The following is a 20,406-nucleotide window of genomic DNA, read 5'->3' as shown; positions in this document are numbered from 1 at the left end:
TTTGATTGCATTTGCTCTGCATTTTATGAAGGTGCATTTACAGCTCAACACTAAGGCAATGCATAGGCCTACGCTGTGTTTTCTGAACTTTTGTTGAAAACTGAGCAGACCTATGCTATGGGCCTGAATTCCCTACCAGCCACAATGTAATCGAAATAACGTGGGAAAAACGTTGATTCAACCAGCGTGCCCAGTGGGTAATTATATAAACATTTAGTGTTCTCATTTGGACTGTTAACTCTAACCGTTTCAAACGTACCATTCAATCAAATTGGATGAGAGATCATCTTTAAATATTGAAGTATGATGCTTGACCAGCATGGATGGTTTTGTCGAGTCTTCGATGGTTGAGGACATAGGTCTACACGGAGCAGGTGGCGTGGATGACTCATATCCAGAGGTTCCTGTTGGGGAGGTCCCTGAGCTTTGAGATTCGTGAACCTGTAAAGTGAGAACAGTTATTGTAGATGTGATAACTCAAAAGGTTATTTTTTGATTGCTCAAATTTACAAACACAGGATATGTAGCCGAGTCCTTCAGTTTTTTTTCCATAGCCTATATTTTGTGTGTTTTCTTTCAATTACATATAACAATGTAGAATCCTTTGATTTATATATACTACGTCATATAAATATAGGTCATATACGCTGGCATTTTTCACCAGAAAAGACGGCTTGCCTTCGAGTGTTTCCTCAGAGAGCTGGGATGAGTGTAGGCCTTGTCACACACCTTGCACATATATGGCTTGTCTGAGGTATGTACGTGCATGTGTTTTTTTCTGTCGCTGCTATTTGCGAACCGCCTGTCACAGCCTTCGAAATGGCATTTGAAGGGCTTCTCACCTGCCAAAGAAAATTAGTAATTTTAATGTAGAAATTAATTTCATAAATTGCAATTGCGTTGTGCGTCAAAATTGCAGTTGGATAGGCCTATTGACTGGTAGTTAGTCAAAGTTAGACCCATAGCAGTCTTAAAACAGAGAGCATTGTAACTTCAACCAGTTTCATATAACACATTACATATTGTGTTAGGCCTGTTGATGTAATAGAATGTAGGGCTGGCTCATTACCTGTATGAATCCTTTTATGTATTTTCAAATTTTCCGACCTGGCAAATATTTTTCCACAACCATGAAACGGACAATTGAATGGCTTTTCTCCAGTGTGTACACGAATGTGGTTGACTAATTTATACTTTGCTTTAAAAGATTGGCCTTCTCTCGGACAATCCTCCCAAAAGCAAGTATGATGACCCTGGTCTGGACCGCCGACGTGATCCATGGAGACGTGCGTAACCAGTTCAAACAAGGAGCAGAACATCTTGCCGCACGTTTTTTGGGGTTGATTTGTCTGATTCTCAGCTATCCATTTACAGGTGACATCCTGCTTAGAGGGCTGTCGCATGTATCGAAAGAAAGCACCGTTGCCATTCTGTGTTGCTACTCTCATACCCATCTCCACATTGGGATCAAAGTGAAGCTGGGTAGCACTGACGTGTGGGTGAGGACTGGAGACAGGTTGATGCGGATCTGCTCCCACGTATATGTCTCCCTGTGAACCCACATGCGCCCTGCGGTTCGCTGTGTATCCATTTGGGGATGCGCTCTGGTCGTATATAGATGGAAATAGAGGGTGCATCGGGTTATCAGAGATCATCAGGGGCATTCGCAAACTTTCTGTTGAGGTGCGGCTGAAAAATCCGTGCTCAGCATCCCTTGTTGCTATATCGACAATGTCTGAAGTGCGATACCTGATCGAAAAATCCATGGAGTCAATAGCTCTATATTCATGTGAACCGAAGTGACCTCCGTAGTGGTTTTGGAGCGCAGCTGCGTATCCGGAGACTTGGGGAATAAACGGGGACTTCTGTGTCGCGGCAACGTCTTGACACGGGGTGCGTAGATTGAAGGCGACTAAGTGAGAGGTCTCTCCATACGGGCTGATCCCTAACCGAAGGTCTTTGCCCACCGGTTCAAGATGTCTTGGCATTCCAACGCCCCGACACCAAGCGCAGAGAATTGCGCATCGTGGTCAATGAGCTTGGTTGTTGAAGCACCGAAGATATAACTTATGTAAAGAAGTACATAAACCTTTTACAGCTTTCTAGCGGCCAAAGTGTCCATAATGTGCGAAAATCATATGTACGCTTCCATTCTGTTAAATGTATAGGTTAAACCACAATTCCTTGAAATCCCAAGTTTTTTAGAGGGCACAAAATGTGAGAGGAGGTCAAACTCCCACCCTTTTCGATTGCGTGGGCTACACGCTAGCCTAGTCGATGTATTCGGTCGATTCAAGTCAATCACTCCGCCCAAATACGACACCAGCAGCAACCAAACAGTAACCAATGACATCCAAGATAACCTTTAGGCACGTGATTTTCGTACAGCGAATTAATTGAAAAGCCATTTCTTCATTGGCAGACTGCATCTATACGTAGAAAGCGTCTATAGTAACATCAAACCCGTCAAGCTGTCGTATTTCTTGTCTATCAAAAAGTGTAGCTTTATTCTCCTGGGTTCTACGACTTTTCTGGGCGTCGTTGCTATACCCTTGACATTGCCTAATTACCACCACTATACTGCTTTAGATTGGCAATGTTTGGGAATTTAATTATAGTGTATTCAACCAAATCTGCACTGCAGTATTTTGGCCGTAGCTTCCCCTGCACTATGATTTACCAGGCAAGGTGGTCATGGTCCATGCACAAGTAAATGCCTCCAAATAATACAACCAGCCTATATGTGCGTGCTTTGCCAAATTATGCATAAAAATAGCTTATTACACTTGTCCTGTACAGGCAAACTCCAATGTCATGTAAAAACTGCAGTGTAGGCCTATTTGAAACAGGCTAACTGAACGGTAATGTTTCTGTGTAGCCTACTGTACATGTGCCTAAAGGCTGAAACGTTACAGGGATTTTTTATTATCTTTTCGAATGAAGGCTATATCTTATATTTATCTCAATAATCACTTATATTTCAGAACAATTGTATCCGGTTTTCCTTCCAGGTGTAGCATTGGTTACAATGGTGGGCTATAACCCAGTTTTCAGACATTTACAATTAAAACAAACAAAAAAAAGGTTGGCCTAATGCGGTTCGCCTGTAGAATTACTACGACTTGGCAATCAGATGTTGTTCTCACGTCATAAGTAGGCCTAATTGACCAAAGACTTTCAAACTATTATAACTTTCCTTGACAAGGGATTCGAGCGACAGAAGGTTAGGCCTCATTTAGCTTATGTGTTTGCAAACGGCCTTAAGCCCAAGGGTTTGGCAAGGCGTTTGAAGCCACTGCCAATAATCAGTCACGGATCGGGTTGGAGCATGTGGGGGCCCTCCCCAGGTAGCAAATCACATGGAGTAGTCGACCAGATGCAGCAAACAGGAGTTCTAAATAAATACAAATAAATAAACTACAAGGTCTACAATTTTTCATGAAGGAAAATGTATTTGTGGCAGTGAAATAAGCTGTGAAATATAGCCTAGTCAATGTTAAATATTAAAATATCTGGTCTTATTTCTTTGATCGACTACTATATCAACCTTTTTACCTTGATAGCGTTAGATCGCATATTTCATCACAAATAACTAGACTCAGACTACTACACTTTTAAGGAATATGTGTGTTGAACAATGGAGGTTGGTGTAGTAGAGGGAGGGACTGTTTTATACATAGTTGCCTTCAGTGGGAGACTACATAGTAGTAAGTATCCCAGAAGTACAAGTAGCAGTACAATGCAGTAGTAAAATATAATGTTTTAGGTAGGCCATGGGTTAGCTATAGTAAATGGGTTCGCTACTGTAGTTTGGTCAGTGAGTGTGGGGGTAGTTTAGTGGGGTAATCTATGCGACACAGTCTTATGTGCTCCCCCCATTGCTATAATTTGATTTAATAGAATATATTTCTGTTCTGATTTCAGATTTGAAAAGTAGAGAAGCAGAGTAAGATTTCATACACTCTAAGTTGCTTCTCAAGTTGTTGGAAAAGTGGAGAGAAAGTAATTGATGTGTTTACTAAAACAGCTGTATTGTTGGATTTGTAGAAGCTATTTGCATTTTGATTTCAGATCTAAATCAAGTCAAAATCGAATCAAAGTTTTTGTGGCCGACACAGATTAGCAGCTGTTAAAGCAGGTGCCAGGAAATGCTTGTGTTTCTAGCTCCAGCAATGCAGTAAATATCTAACAGTACAATACTAATACACAAATAATCAACAACAACAAAAAAGAAACACGCTATATCAGAGTCCGGAATATAAATACATATAGACAGTATGGACAATACACGAGTAGGAAAAAGGAATGTACTGCAATAGTTATGTGGATGAGCTATGTCAAGAATAATACAGTATTTACATATAAACCCAAGAAAACAATTAACGTCATTTTCAAAGATCAAATTACATTTCAACAAGATAATGATGCAGGAATGAGAATCGTATCTGTTTAAAACTACAGAAATGATTTCAGAGCAATAAACATTATGTAAACATTACTATACTAAGGTGCATGGCAGGGTACCGGGTGGAAGGCCGATTAGTGATGAATGTTCAGAAGTCTGATGGCCTGAGATAGCTGTTTTTAGGTATCTCAGTCACAGCTTTGTAGATGTCCTTGTGTGCAGGCAGTGTGCCCCCGGTGATGTATTGGGCTGAACGCACCACCCTCTGGAGAGCCCTGTGGTTGCAGGCGGTGCAGTTGCCGTACCAGGCGGTGATACAGCCCGACAGAATGCTCTCGATGGTGCATCTGTAGAAGTTCATGAGGGAAAAAGCAGATACCCTTTATGCAAGTTCTTGGGAAAGTGGCCAAAAACAGCAGTGGTTTCTAAAAGTTGAAATAAAATGTAGTTGATGTGATTACTAAAACAGCTGTATCAATGGATTAGTAAAATGTCAGATTTGATACCCTCTAGGTTAACCTTTTACTGCACTGGCTACACAGAGTGATTATTGGTAGTCAAACATATCTACTTTGAAACAAATGTATACACCACACACACATGGCTATGGGCTTAAATAAAAGAAGACACCTGTACCATGTCAGATATAGAAATGTGTTCAATTTTGAGTTTGCATCCCAATAATACACTTTAAATACATCACAGAAGACTGAAATATAACAAAAATATTTTATATAGAAATACCGGATTTGTCGATTTAAAAAAATAAAATTAAAAAAATATTATTTATGAAATGATAAAAAATATGAATAACATTCCATCCATGAGGCCAAAGAGGGCACTTTTGGTCAGTGACTGCAGGAAAAGGCTACCTTGTTGGGAAAGTGGTCAAAGTAGCTGATGTGTGTCATAATTCACAATGTTTACTCATTGTCTAATGCTTAGAATGTACTCCACCAGTGCTATAATTTGTCGGTTTTGAATGTTCTATTGCAGTTGTTAATTCAACAGTGGGAAGTTAGCTTAATGAAAGTAGTTAGTGCGGTTCCTAAAACAGCTGTACCTATTTTATTAGAACACAATTCTCTTCAGATTTTAATAGCAGAGAAGAAGACCAATATGTCATACCCTCTAAGTTTTTGCTTGTTGTAAAAGTAGTTGATTTGTGTTAAAAGTAAATGTTTACAGTGAATCAAATGTTGGAAGTCATGGGAGTTAACAACAGGAACTTTATAACGTTGAAGAAATCCCATTAAAGTACATTTTTGGGGGGTTTTATAAGGACAAAGAGTTTAAAGTATAAATGTTTTCAAATACACACTATTCCAGAATGTTCTGCATGTTATAAAGTTTGAATTGCGTTTTTAGGCTAGTGTAAGAGCAGTAGGGGAGAGCGAGGTAAGTTGTCACATGGGTAAGTTGTCAAACTGTTCATACCTCCAACACCTCCAGCTCTAGTTTAGAGCAGCAGACATATTCCTGGACTACACAAAACAGGCTCTGGTGTGTGTGTGTGTGTCAACTAACACACGACATGCCTACTGTATCAGACAGTATACACACACAACTCCATACAGTGTCATGATTTTAGTGTGGCGTTTTGAATTGCATTGTGGCAACAAGGATAGTAGACATGGAGGTGGGAGTAATAAGCCTGTAATGAATATGTAATTGCAATGAGGAAATAATTTTTTGAAGGAAAGAAGAAAGGAAGGAAGGAAGGATGGAAAGAAAGAGGGGAAGGAAAGACAGATGGTTAGAAATGATAAAAGAAAGACAGAGAATGGCAGCACACCACCTGCCATAATGTTAAAGACAGTGAGGCAGGTGAAGTTGCAGAACAAATCAATCAGGAGTACAGTGAAGAATTTTGACATAAATTACCGTACTCTGACTAAGTATTGTCAAAACGGTTACCAGAGAAGATGTTGACAGAATGACAGCCATGCCAACAGCAGTGGTTGGCTATACAAAGCTACGGAAGTTTTTTTCACATGATTTGGAGATGCAGCTTGTTCAGTATATTACTAGGTCAGCTGACATTTATTTTGGTCTGTCGCAAAGTGAGGTCAGAAGACTTGCCTACCAGTTTGCTGTGCCACATCAGCTGAAGTTCACGCTAATGTGGGCAGAAAAAGAGAAGGCCAGCTCGGAGTGGTTTACAGGCTTCTTAAAGCGTCACCCAACACTTTCACTGAGAAAGCCAGAGGCAACGAGCCTTGCTAGGGCAAGTAGCTTCAACAGAGAAACAATGTAGCAGACATATGGAATGCCTTTTTTTTATTTAAATTTTTACCACTTTTTTCTCCCCAATTTTGTGGTGTCCAATTGTTGTAGTAGCTACTATCTTGTCTCATCGCTACAACTCCTGTACGGGCTCGGGAGAGACGAAGGTTGAAAGTCATGCGTCCTCCGATACACAACCCAACCAAGCCGCACTGCTTCTTAACACAGCGCCATCCAACCCGGAAGCCAGCCGCACCAATGTGTCGGAGGAAGTGTACTGCGCCCGGCCCGCCACAGGAGTCACTGGTGCATGATGAGACAAGGACATCCCTACCGACCAAGCCCTCCCTAACTAGACGACGCTAGACCAATTGTGCGTCGCCCCATGGACCTCCCGATCGCGGCCGGTTACGACAGAGCCTGGGCGCGAACCCAGAGTCTCTCATGGCACAGCCGGCGCTGCAGTACAGCGCCCTTAACCACTGCGCCACCCGGGAGGCCCGTCGATGAAAATGGGGTGACCACTGTACATAAACCTGACAAAGTGGTGGGCAGACGTGGATTCAAACAAGTAGGTTCACTGACCTCCGCTGAAAGGGGAACCCTCGTCACACTGGCCTGTGCTGTCTCAGCCACAGGGAATAGTATTCCTCCATATTATATATTCCCCGTGTCAACTTCCGCGATCACTTTCTGATCAATGGGCCACCTGGCAGCAAAGCAGGGACAAATCCCTCTGGGTGGATGAAAGATGTGCACTCTGTTGACTTCCTGAAATATTTTGTTTACTCCTTTTGGACCAGAACACAAGTCTCATCTATCCATTGATGGACTCAATTATGCCAAAGAAAATGGCATAATTATGCTGTCGTTCCCACCACATTGCTCTCATCGGCTTCAACCCTTAGACAGGTCTGTCTATGGGCCGCTAAAGTGGCACATCAACACCGCGTGTGATGCCTGGATGAGGAAGACTGACAATTTATGACATTCCTGCGATTGTGGCAAACGCCTACCCTGTGGCTGCAACCCCCTTGAACATTCAGGCTGGCTTTAGGGTGGCTGGGGTACAACCTTACAACCGGGATGTATTTCTGGAAACCAAGTTCGCGACATCCTACGTTACAGATTGCCCCATTCAGAACCCAACCCTACCAGGCCCCAGCACCAACCCTACCAGGCCCCAGGACCAAGCCTGCCCTGCCAGGCCCCAGGACCAAGCCTGCCCTGCCAGGCCCCAGCACCAACCCTGCCCTGCCAGGCCCCAGCACCAACCCTGCCCTGCCAGGCCCCAGCACCAACCTGCCAGGCCCCAGCACCATTTCAGCCCTGTCAGGCCCCAGGAACAACCCTGCCCTGCCAGGCCCCAGCACCAACCCTGCCCTGCCAGGCCCCAGCACCAACCCTGCCCTGCCAGGCCCCACCCTGCCCTGCCAGGCCAGGCCCCAGCACCATTTCAGCCCTGCCAGGCCCCAGGAACAACCCTGCCCTGCCAGGCCCCAGCACCATTCCAGCCCTGCCAGGCCCCAGCACCATTCCAGCCCTGCCTTGCACAAGCTCAGACACAGACCTGCCCAGTTCTTATGCTAGCACCAGCTCACCCTTGCCCAGCAACACCATTGCTGACAGCAGACTACCAACTCCAGAGGACATCCTGCCATATCCAAAAGCTGGCCCCCGAAAACCAGCTTGCAAAGGAAGAAAACGGTGCAAAACAGCAATTCTAACTGACACACCAGTGAACCAGGCACTAGAAATGGAAAAGAATAAGGCACAATCTAGCAAAAGGATGTTTCTGAAGAAAGGGAAGCAAGGGGGGGGGATCAAAATCTGGATCTGCAAAGAAGGTAGCTAAAAAATGAAAAAGCATAGAAGAGTCATCATCAGATGAAGAGGAGAGCTTCTGCCTCGTCTGTGTGGAGCCATTTTCAAACAGCCTTCCAAAGGAGACCTGGGTGAAGTGTGTGAGATGCAACAAATGGGCCCGTGATGCTTGCACCTCAGGCCAGGCAATCTATGTCTGCCAGAACTGTGACTCTAAAGAGGAGTCTGATTAGTCAGATATGGGGGTACGCCTTATAGGCTGTTACAAAACTGTGCATTAGTGCATTAATGTGTTTAAATCTAATCAAATTGTATTTGTCACATACACATGGTTAGCAGATGTTAATGCGAGCGTAGCGAAATGCTTGTGCTTCTAGTTCCGACAATGCAGTAATTGTCACGCTCGCTATCTTCAAACTCCCTGTCATAAATCAACCAAGGCGCAGCGTGCATGTAGTTCCACATCTTTTAATGAAAGTGAAACCGAAACAACCAAAAACAAACAGGTAAACAGCAAAGTACGTGACGCAACCGAGGTGCACACAAACACACACGGAAAAATAATTACCCACAAACACAGGTGGGAAAAGGCTACCTAAGTATGATTCTCAATCAGAGACAACGACAGACAGCTGTCCCTGATTGAGAACCATACCACCCCCCCCCCCCAAAGTTGCGGATTCCGGCCGCAAAACCTGACTCTAAAGGGGAGGGTCCGGGTGGGCCTTCTTTACGGCGGCAGCTCGGGTGCGGGACGTGGACCCTGGTCCACCTCAGTCTTGGCCCACATAGGTGGTGCCTCTGGAGCGGGGAACCTCGCAGCGGGCCCCGGACTGAAGACCCTCGTAGAGGGCGCCACTGGACTTGGAGGACAAAGAATGCTGAGTTGCATCCAAAGAACACCATACCTACTGTGAAGCATGGGGGTGGAAACATCATGCTTTGGGGCTATTTTTCTGCAAAGGGACCAGGACGACTGATCCGTGTAAAGGAAAGAATGAATGGGGCCATGTATCGTGAGATTTTGAGTGAAAACCTCCTTCCATCAGCAAGGGCATTGAAGATGAAACGTGGCTGGGTCTTTCAGCATGACAATGATCCCAAACAAACCGCCCGGGCAACGAATGAGTGGCTTCGTAAGAAGCATTTCAAGGTCCTGGAGTGGCCTAGCCAGTCTCCAGATCTCAACCCATCTCAAACGTGGCTGGGTCTTTCAGCATGACAATGATCCCAAACACACCGCCCGGGCAACGAAGGAGTGGCTTCGTAAGAAGCATTTCAAGGTCCTGGAGTGGCCTAGCCAGTCTCCAGATCTCAACCCCATAGAAAATCTTTGGAGGGAGTTGAAAGTCCATGTTGCCCAGCAACAGCCCCAAAACATCACTGCTCTAGAGGAGGTTTGCATGGAGGAATGGGCCAAAATACCAGCAACAGTGTGTGAAAACCTTACAGAAATATTATATTATATTATTATTAAAACATTTGACCTCTGACATTGCCAACAAAGGGTATATAACAAAGTATTGAGATAAACTTTTGTTATTGACCAAATACTTATTTTCCACCATAATTTGCAAATAAATTCATTAAAAATCATACAATGTGATTTTCTGGAATTTTTTTTCTAATTTTGTCTGTCATAGTTGAAGTGTACCTATGATGACAATTACAGGCCTCTCTCATCTTTTTAAGTGGGAGAACTTGCACAATTGGTGGCTGACTAAATACTTTTTTGCCCCACTGTATGGCTATTGATGATATCTGCATTTTCTGTGAAAAAGGTGACAATCTGTCTCACTTGTTCTTTGAATGTAAATTTGTGTCAGAATTTTGGGAAAACCTTGCAAAATACTTATTTACCATTATGAACACTACTGTGTTTTTGACATGAAGGATATAATATGTTACTATTGCAATGATAACAAGATCATTGAAATGATTGACTTGTTTTATTCTTGTTGCCAAATACTTTATACACAAACAAAAAATCCAAAATTCTATACCAAAATTACACATATTTTTGATTGAATTTAACTATCTTATTTAAACATTAACCCTAGTGAATAACAACAAGAATAACATATTCCTGAATCATTATAATAAGATTTTTTCAGAGTGATTACAATTGAACTAGAATTGTTTATTTTTGGATTACTTCATAGATTTTTTTTGTATGTTTAATTTTTTTCTCGTTAATACCTGCATTTTGTTTCGTATGATGTAACAATGTAAATTGTTGATCTGTATTTGTATTTTTTTATATATAAATAATAATTAATAATAATACATAAGAGTTCTAAACCTGTGGTTACCTAGGTTACCCCATTGACTCACAGCAACAACAAAAAATGCAAACACCATTTCCTTGTTTTCTGCTTGTTTTAGTCAGTTACAAAACTACATTTAAGAAAAGTACGTCTAAAGACATGACTTTTCAACATTGCCTGCTCCGGAGCATTCTCAAGACTCAATAGTGTAATATTGTAGGGCTTCATTCTCATGCATCTTTTCATAATGGCGCTAACGTTTGCCACGTGAGTGAGTTCTAGCTAGCTAGCTACCGACCGGAACTTTAACGCTAGCAGATACTGCACAAACAAACTATACAGATACAAGTAGTGAGTGGAGTTACAAACGGACTATACTGAACAAGTTAATGTCTTACCTGTAATGACATTTTAGCTACGTGTACTTAGACACCGGGTCCCCACAATTTCCCACGCCGAATAGCCTAAATCCACAGGGCTCTTACAGGGTCTTGTAGGTTTTTTGACCTGAGATTTTTTACATGTTTCCAAGCTCTCACGCACAGCGGTCTAAGGCACGGCATATCAGTGCAAGAGGTGTCACTACAGTCCCTTGTTCGAATCCAGGCTGTATCACATCCAGCTGTGATTGGGAGTCTCGGGGTGGCGCACAATTGGCCCAGTGTTGTCTGGAGTAGGTTGTCATTGTAAATAAAAATGTAAATATGAATGAACTGACTTGCCTCGTTAAAAAAAGTGTACATTTAAAAAAATATGCATTAAAAAGTAATGTGTGTTCATTAAATGTTAATTGTCACATGCACAGAATACAATGGCTGGCGTCTTTACCGTGAAATGCTTGCTTACCCAACGATGCAGAGTTAAAAAAGAAAAATAGTAACACGAGTAAAAAATGGAGCTATATACAGGAAGTATTGGTACCAGATCAATGTGCAGGGGTACCCCACAATCAAACAAATGGACACAATTCACTCAAGAAACTAATCTGATTTGTATGATTATGTTTGTGATAGACAATAAACATGTGCTCAAACCACTCAATAAGTCATTCATTCATTCAGATTGCTTGCTAATGCCACTGATGCAAGCAGCATTCAGAGGCCTTTGACATTGAAAGGGCATTCACCGTAACCACAGAATAAACATAATGCAAAGCTTTGAATACAGGTCTCAATAGTAAGCTCCATATTAACTCAAAACTCAAAAAGCTGCATACACGATTCAGTTCATAGTAACCAATACAGTTCCATTATCAAATCAACATCAGCACATTCTCATAATCATGAGGGCACCCCCGTATGTGACAGAGAAAATTAAGGCATCAAGTCGTTCAAACATCTCTGAACTTAATCTGTAATACAGAAAGTATAGATTGCCCCTAGGTGGTAAGAGTAGGCCACAACACATCTGCCACGCTGATCCTCAACACTGGGGCCCCTCAGGGGTGTGCACTGAGTCCCCTCCTGTACTCCCTGTTCACCCACAACTGCGTGGCCAAACACAACTCCAACACCATCATTATGTTTGCTGACGACACAACAGTGGTTGGTCTGATCACCAACAATGATGAGACAGCTTATAGGGAGGCGGTCAGAGAACTGGCATTGTGGTGCCAGGAGAACAACCTCTCCCTCAATGTGAGCAAGAGAAAGGAGCTGATCGTGGACTACAGGAAAAGGCAGGCCGAACAGACCCCTATTAACATCAACAGGGCTGTAGTGGAGTGGGTCAAGAGTTTCAAGTTCCTTGGTGTCCACATCACCAACAAACTATCATGGTCCAAACACACCAAGACAGTCGTGAAGAGGGCAAGACAAAACCTCTTCCCACTCAGGAGACTGGAAAGATTTGACATGGGTCCCCAGATCCCCAAATAGCTCTACAGCTGCACCATCGAGAGCATCCTGACTGGTTGCATCACCGCCTGGTATGGCAACTGCTCGGCATCTGACCGTAAGGCACTACAGAAGGTAGTGCGTACGGGCCCAGTACATCACTGGGGCCAAGGTTCCTGCCATCCAGGACTTATATAATAGGCGGTGTCAGAGGAAAGCCCATAAAATTGTCAGAGACTCCAGTCGCCCAAGTCATAGACTGTTTTCTCTGCTACCACACGGCAAGGGGTACCGGAGCGCCATGTCTCCTCAACAGCTTGTCTCCTCAACAGCTTCTACCCCCAAGCCATAAGACTGTTGAATAATTAATCAAATGGCCACAGGACTACTACATGTACACCCCCCCCCATTTGTTTTGTGTTTTGTACACTGCTGATACTCACTATTTATTACCTATGCATAGTCACTTCACCCCTACCTACATGTACAAATGACCTCAACACCTCCTGTACTCCCGCACACTGACTCGGTACCGGTACCCCCTGTATATAGCCTCGTTATTGTTATTCTTATTGTGTTACTATTATTTTTATTTTTTTACTTTAGTTTATTTGGTAAATATTATCTTAACTCTTCTTGAACTGCACTGTTGGTTAAGGGCTTATAAGTAAGCATTTCATGTTAAGGTTGTATTCATACTTGTTGTATTCGGCACATGTGACAAATAAAGTTTGATTTGATTTGAATGACCGAATCAGTTCAAATTCCTCGTTCACTGGCCAAATTGATGGAATAGATCTAATGGAGGCACCCCAAAATGTACACAACCACCATTTTTCCTTTTTTAATGTCTTTATATGTAAATAAAGGCTGAGATTATGTTATGAGCTGTTATGCGCTGCATCAATTTGTTAATAAAAATAGGATTCAGGAATGGTAGCCATTTTGACATGTTCTGGTAGGAGGTTGCGTCAATTGGGTCCTCCATGTTGTGTAAGAGTCTGGTAATGTTAATTTTTTTGTCAGTGAGACAGATTTGAAATATTATTCACAACAGTGATTTAGGTTTTTAAAATAGTTTTATGTTATCACATCCTATGATATGGAAGAACATTTGTAAATTAAACAACTCCAATACTAGTAATGTAACAGAGCAAACGATATCCCACACTGTTTGTGGCTATGTCTAATTTCTGTTTTATTTCTGTGCCATTTCTCAATTGAACCTTACAATCATTCTCTCAATACATTTTATATGATGAACAAAAATATAAACGCAACATGCAACAATTTCAACGATTTTACTGAGTTACAGTTCTTAAAAGGAAATCAGTCAATCGAAATACATTATTTAGGCCCTAATCTATGGATTTAACATGACTGGGCAGTGGTGCAGCCATGAGTGGGCCTGGGAGGGCATAGGCCCACCCACTTTGGAGCCAGGCCCATCCACTGGGGAGCCAGGCCCAGCCAATCAGAATGAGTTTTTCCCCACATAAGGGCTTTATTACAGAGATAAATGCGCCTCAGTTTCATCAGCTGTCCGGATGGCTGGTTTCAAACAATCTTGCAGGTGAAGAAGCTGGATGTGGAGGTTCTGGGCTGACGTGGTTACACTTGGTCTGCGGTTGTGAGGCTGGTTGGACGTACTGCCAAATTCTCTAAAATGACATGGCTTATGGTAGAGAACTGAACATTAAATTCTCTGTTAACAGCTCTGGTGGACATTCCTGCAGTCAGCATGCCAATTGCACACTCCCTCAAAATTGTGACATTGTGTTTTGTGACAAAACTACACATGTTAGAGTTCTGTTATATTGTCTACAGCACAAGGTGCACCTGTGTAATGAACATGCTGTTTAATTAGCTTCTTGATATGACACACCTGTCAGGTGGATGGATTACCTTGGCAAAGGAGAAATGCTCACTAACAAGGATGTAAACTATTTTTGTGCACAACATTTGAGAGAAATAAGCTTTTTTGTGAGTATGGAACATTCCTGGGATCTTTTATTTCAGCTATGAAATATGGGACCAACACTTCACATGTTGCATTAAATAAATATCATATTTTACAGTACAGTGTTTAACCTTTCTGTGTCACTGTGTGTTTACGTATTAACAGAACACAGAAGCAGCATCAATATTGAGCCCTAGAATCCCTATTAATGACTCTTTGACAATAGTATACAAGGTATAGAGTTACTAGCTATACTTACAACTTAGAAGCACTTTATGTTATTGACAGAAGAGAATAGATGAGTAAAATGGATGACAGAGTGAATAGGTGGTTGTTTGTCATTTTACGGAAGAAAATGGGAGATGTGAGAGAAGGCACATAGATTAGAAGCCTCTTCCAACACACAACAGGAGGGAAAGCCTTGTTCGTACCTGCCGCTAACATGCAACCTTCTTATTGATCTTGTCCCGATGTTGTCCTGATCTTGTCCATTTACAGTTATAAGATCTGATCAAAATCAAATCACAATGCGTCTTTTAATTGTCTACACCTGTCTAAAAATGTGGGCTCAATCAGAATGTCGACAAGATCAGGACAAAGGACACATGTTAGAACCAAGTATAAACGTGGCTAGAGAGACAAAGTCTTATGCCTCCCGTGGGCTACTCTACCTTCTGTATCTTTTTCCTTGAATGGTTATGATGAGAGGATGACGATGCTGTTCGCAGCACTCTTACTATGATAAAACCCTTAGTAGTCCAACCAAGTTGTGGGCTTGGTTTCAATATAAATAAATGAAGTCGTCACATTTACATGATGGCACGTATCATTTCATCTCATTTATATTCAACATATCCTGCGCTATTCAAAATCGTAGTAGGAAAAGGTTTATCCGAACAATAACATTCACATTGGAAGAGAGTGCCCTCTGCTGCATAGATAACGGCAGCACACCATGGTTGACGCAGCAATTAATCTTGAGTGCGGTACTCAATCTTAAGGCGTTAACACATTTTCTGTCCTGTCAAAATGGTTCCTGATAAATCCATCAGCACATTCCTATAGAACGTGTTGAGGAGGAAGCACCTTTAGCTGGGAGGATAGCACAAGCAGTGTCCATGTTTCCATGTAAGTGTTGAGGTGAGGCAGATGAGAGAGGAGTTGGTTCCCAAACTTTTTCGGTTACTATACTACCAACTGAATTTTGCTCTGCCCAGAGTAGCCCTGAAGAACCCCCTCATGTGCATTTTACCAGTAGGACTATGGTCTCATGAGTCTTCTCAAGTACCCCCTGTGGATAGGTCCTCGTACCCCTGGTTGGGAACCACTGGTTTGGAGGACCTGCTGCTTTATTTAATCACACTGTGTAGTAAAGACCAACCATGGCTGTGTGACTGTGCAAACAAAACCCCAGAGTTTCTTTCTCTATGTTCTGCCGTGAAAATTGATTCAGACCAACTTAATTCTACCGTTGTATTCAACAATGGCCGCTTGTGGCACTGACGCATCTCAAACCAGAATAATATGGCTGTCCAGTGAGATTCCATAGCATTAAGATAATGACCCTGTTGGTGGGCTTTGTTGGCCTCTACAGACAGTTACCCAGATGGCATGAATCAAGCCCTGACTGCACACTCCAAAACTACATCAGAAATCCTTAACAACCAGATGTCAAATACGCTCATTTACTGCACCTTTGAACAAGCGAATGAGCCCTCATAATCACACTAACTGCAAGGAAAGGTGAAGAGAGAGAGGAGAGGAGAGGAGAATGTTAATCCTAGGTTAATGTTACTATTCTAAAACAAAGATGATATAAAAGGTACCAGTTCATTTATTTAAAATAATATTTTCTAAAACCAAGACGACAGGGATAGTGTCATATGATCAGGTTTGAAAGGTGTTGTTTTCTCATTGCTTAATAATTCATTAACAATAGAGAGGCAGGACAGTATAAGTGCTTTCAGCAGAAATGTATTGTTTGCTTGAACAAAACCTCAAGTCTCCATATTCTTCTGAAAGACCAATACCACTTACGGTATGTTGTTCTATCAGTAATTGTATTGTATTACTGAAGCAATTAATTAGTTGAGCTTGGACATTGTAGAAGTGCACAGATGACAATACCTTGTCCAGTCAGCATGCTTCTCCACATTAAATGGAACAACTTGGTCTCAGAGTATTTCATATTATTATGTACGTAATCCAAGACACTCTTTTGTGTGATATGTGATATGTTACATTTCATATGGTATGTATTAATTTGTAGATGTCCATCACGCATGTTACGTATTCCAATTTGTATGATATCTTACAAATTGCCATTCGTACAATATGCTATGAATTTGCAATACATATGATATGTTGTGAATTCCAATTTGTTCTTCCTAACATTAGCTAGGTGGCTAACGTTAGCATAGCTAGGGGTTAGGGTTAGGGTTAAGGTTATGGTTAGGAGTTAAGTTAAAGGGTTAAGGTTAGGATTAGGGTTAGGGGAAGGGTTAACTAACATGCTAAGTAGTTGTAAAATGATTAATGTTTTCCATTATGAAATTTGAACACTCAAACTTTGGATTGCTAGACAGTACCCTCCCCCCCCGTGCGTGCGCCAAAGTTCATGACACGAACCGTTCACACTCATCTTTTGCAGTTTTTAAGCAAATTTTACTGCAATTCTATACATTTTGCCATGTCTAATTTGTATTCATGGCATAATTGACTGACAAAAAAAATACATCATTATCTATGGGCTACAAAACGATATAAAAAACATTAGCTGACATGGGATAGCTGATCTGGACATTTCTGACAAGTTATAAATAGCTCTTTTAGGTCTGCATTGACGAACATCACAAGAGGAACTGATGATGCACTACACCCACGCCCCCCCCTGCCGACCCCTCGCGCCCCACAGTTTGGGAACAACTGCCTTAAGTAACTGTCTGTCTTATGTAACCATACCAAACGTAACATATCACCCTAACTTGAGTGTCACAGATTTACATTTACCATGTTACGTCTAGTCTATGAGACCAAGCTGAATGGACAGGTGTCTCCCTTTGTTCACCAGTAGATGGCGACTCCAGTGCTCACAGATGATGGAGAGGCTGCTGCAGAACTCCTCTCATTGGCTACACATCTGCATTCGTTCAAAGTGTGTGTCCAGTGGAGAATTCCACCTCATTCACAATAAATTATTTTCATATCCCCAACACAAGGCCTGAGACCTTGAATATATAGAGCCTTGGTTAACCCCAACCTTTTCATTTGAACCTATTGGACCACTTTCAATACGATCAATGACTCAAAACCAATAATTTGTTATATCAAGGCAGGATGTTTGTTTCTAGTGAAGCACATTGCTGTTGACCTTGACAGAACCACTGGTGATGAGATTTTAGCCTCTGATATATCAGCAGATAACATTCTACCTAATGTCCCTGTGATCTCTGTTTACTAGTTCGTAGCAATGCATTGGGTCCCTATACATTGCGGTTCTTTTCCATTAATGCATGCAGGATCTGAAAAGGTCCACTCTAACTATGAGGGAAGAGAGTCAACAAGGTAATTTCTATTCCAGAGTACTGTCTCTGTCTCTGCAGACAGAGGGCCTGAGCTGCATGGTAATGGAGCTCATCGGGTGCTGGGGTGAAAGAGTGCAACGGGCCTGCCTGGAGTGGTGATGTTCTATACAATACAGAAGCCGTGGTGAGGAACACACACAAGGACAACAGTCACCATATGAAGGGAAAACCTAGTCAGTTGCACAACTGAATGCGTTCAACTGAAATGTGTCTTCCGCATTTAACCCAACACCTCTGAATCGGAGAGGTGTTGTGGTCTTCCTTAATCAACCTCCATGTCATCAGCACCCAGGGAGCAGTTGTTGGGGGTTAACTGCCTTGTGCAAGGGGAGAAAATCAATATTTTACCACCTTGCGGGCTCACAGATTTGAACTAGCAACTTTTTGGTTACTGGCCTGATGGTCTTAACTGCTAGGCTACCTGTGACCTCTATGCAGTATGTTGAATTTGTAACATATTAATAGATAGAGGTATTACTAGAGGGGAAACGGAACAACTTGGAAGAACACTGTTTTCCTGTATATGCCTGGTAATGAAGGCTAGGCCTACTGCTATAATCATTCTGTACTTATGAAAGCATGGTGGATGTGCTTGTGGACACTACAGTACAAGTTGCAACCCTCTGGAGTAATCAGGGCTCACAGCTAATAAACATGACTTATTCCGTTAACCGTATGCAGATGCATTTTATGCTAAGTCAGAAAAGTCCCTTTTGAGAACATAAAATATAATGATTTAAGTTAGATCACAATATTTTGTTTTGTTTTTAATTTAGCTTTTTAATTGTACATTTCCTGGAAAGTCTGGTCTGCCAAAGTTCAGTGTGTACTTTTCGGCAGCTTTTAATCACGACCCTAAAATGAGTGCAACAACCAATCATAAGCCTTCTCCATCTCTCTCCCAGAAAGAGCTGCAGGCAGTGAGGAAGACAGACGCTGCACTTCCTCCCATTAGAGGAATGAATTTCACTGGATTGCTGTGTAGATAGAGTAGCTTATTTATACTCTATAGACTCATCGCCTTAATGGCAGTCTGAATCTGCTCCATCTGACTGAAACAAAGGGGACAACATATGTGAAGATATCTTCCAGAAACGTACTTTTCAGACACATTCCATTCCTACCAGTTGGAGTGAACCAATCAGTGTCCACAACATAGCCACCATAGCCAATCCCTGCACTGATTGTGACTCAGGTTCCAGTAAAATGCCTTCAGTAAAAGCTAGTTGCGCTCTATCCCCTCAAACTGGAAGCCAGCCATGTCTGTGGTGATAACATTGTGGTCAAATTCATTTTTTTGTCTGAATCTTTCAAATACCAAATAACATTATTTTATATCATGAGAATGTAAATGAGATTACATGTATCTTTTTAAATGTACAGTGCCTTCAGAATGTATTCACAGCCCTTGACTTTTTCCACAATTGTTGTGTTACAAGGTGGGATTAGAATGGATTTAACTGTCCTTTTTTTCCAACGATCTACACAAAATACATAAAACCCTAATATATTGTGATGAGATAAGTATTCAACCTTCTAAGACAATACGTGTTAGAATCACCTTTGGCAGCGAAAGTATAAAAGCTTTGCACAACTGGATTGAACAATATTTGCACATTCTTCTTTGTAAAAGTTTTGAAGCTCTCTCAAGTTGGTTGTTGATCATTGCCAAACAGCCATTTTCAAGTCTTGCCATTGATTTCGAAGATGATTTATGTCAAAACTGTAACTAGGCAACTCAGGAACATTCAATGTTGACTTGGTGAGCAACTACAGTGTACATTTGACCTTGTGTTTTAGGTTATTGCCCTGCTGAAAGGAGAATTTGTCTCCCAGAGTCTTATGGAAGAGACTAAACCAGGTTTTCCTCTAGGATTTTGCCTGTGCTAAGCACTATTCCATTTCTTTTTATCATAAAAACTCCCTAGTCTTTGCCAATGACAAGCATAACCATAACATGAGGCAGCCACCATCATGCTTGAAAATATGAAGAGTGGTACTCAGTGATGTGTTGTATTGGATTTGCCCCAAACATAATGCTTTGTATTCAGGACATTAAGTTAATTTCTTTGCCACATTTTTAGCAGTTATACTTTAGTGCCTTATTGAAAAAAGGATCCCATAAGGGCACAGGGCGAGACCCAGATGCAGACACGGGAGGCAGATGGTTCGAGTCTCTGATATTTATTAGTATCTAAGGGGCAGGCAAGAGAATGGTCAAGCACAGGTGAAACAGATCAGGGGGTGACAGATGCGTGTTTTGGAATATTTGTATTCTGTACAGGATTCCTTCTTTTCAAATAAA

The 20,406-nt window shown here is 41.9% G+C and overlaps 1 pseudogene; it reads right to left on the bottom strand.

Annotated features, from left to right (window-relative positions):
* Positions 1 to 249: 249 nt before the first annotated feature.
* Positions 250 to 4,766, bottom strand: LOC135543759 (zinc finger protein ZIC 3-like; annotated as a pseudogene).
* Between the last annotated feature and the right edge of the window lie 15,640 nt (positions 4,767 to 20,406).

The sequence above is a fragment of the Oncorhynchus masou genome, chromosome 8 (genome assembly GCF_036934945.1).
Source record: "Oncorhynchus masou masou isolate Uvic2021 chromosome 8, UVic_Omas_1.1, whole genome shotgun sequence".
Lineage (NCBI taxonomy): Eukaryota > Metazoa > Chordata > Actinopteri > Salmoniformes > Salmonidae > Oncorhynchus > Oncorhynchus masou.
This window is presented reverse-complemented; position numbering and strand designations above follow the sequence as displayed.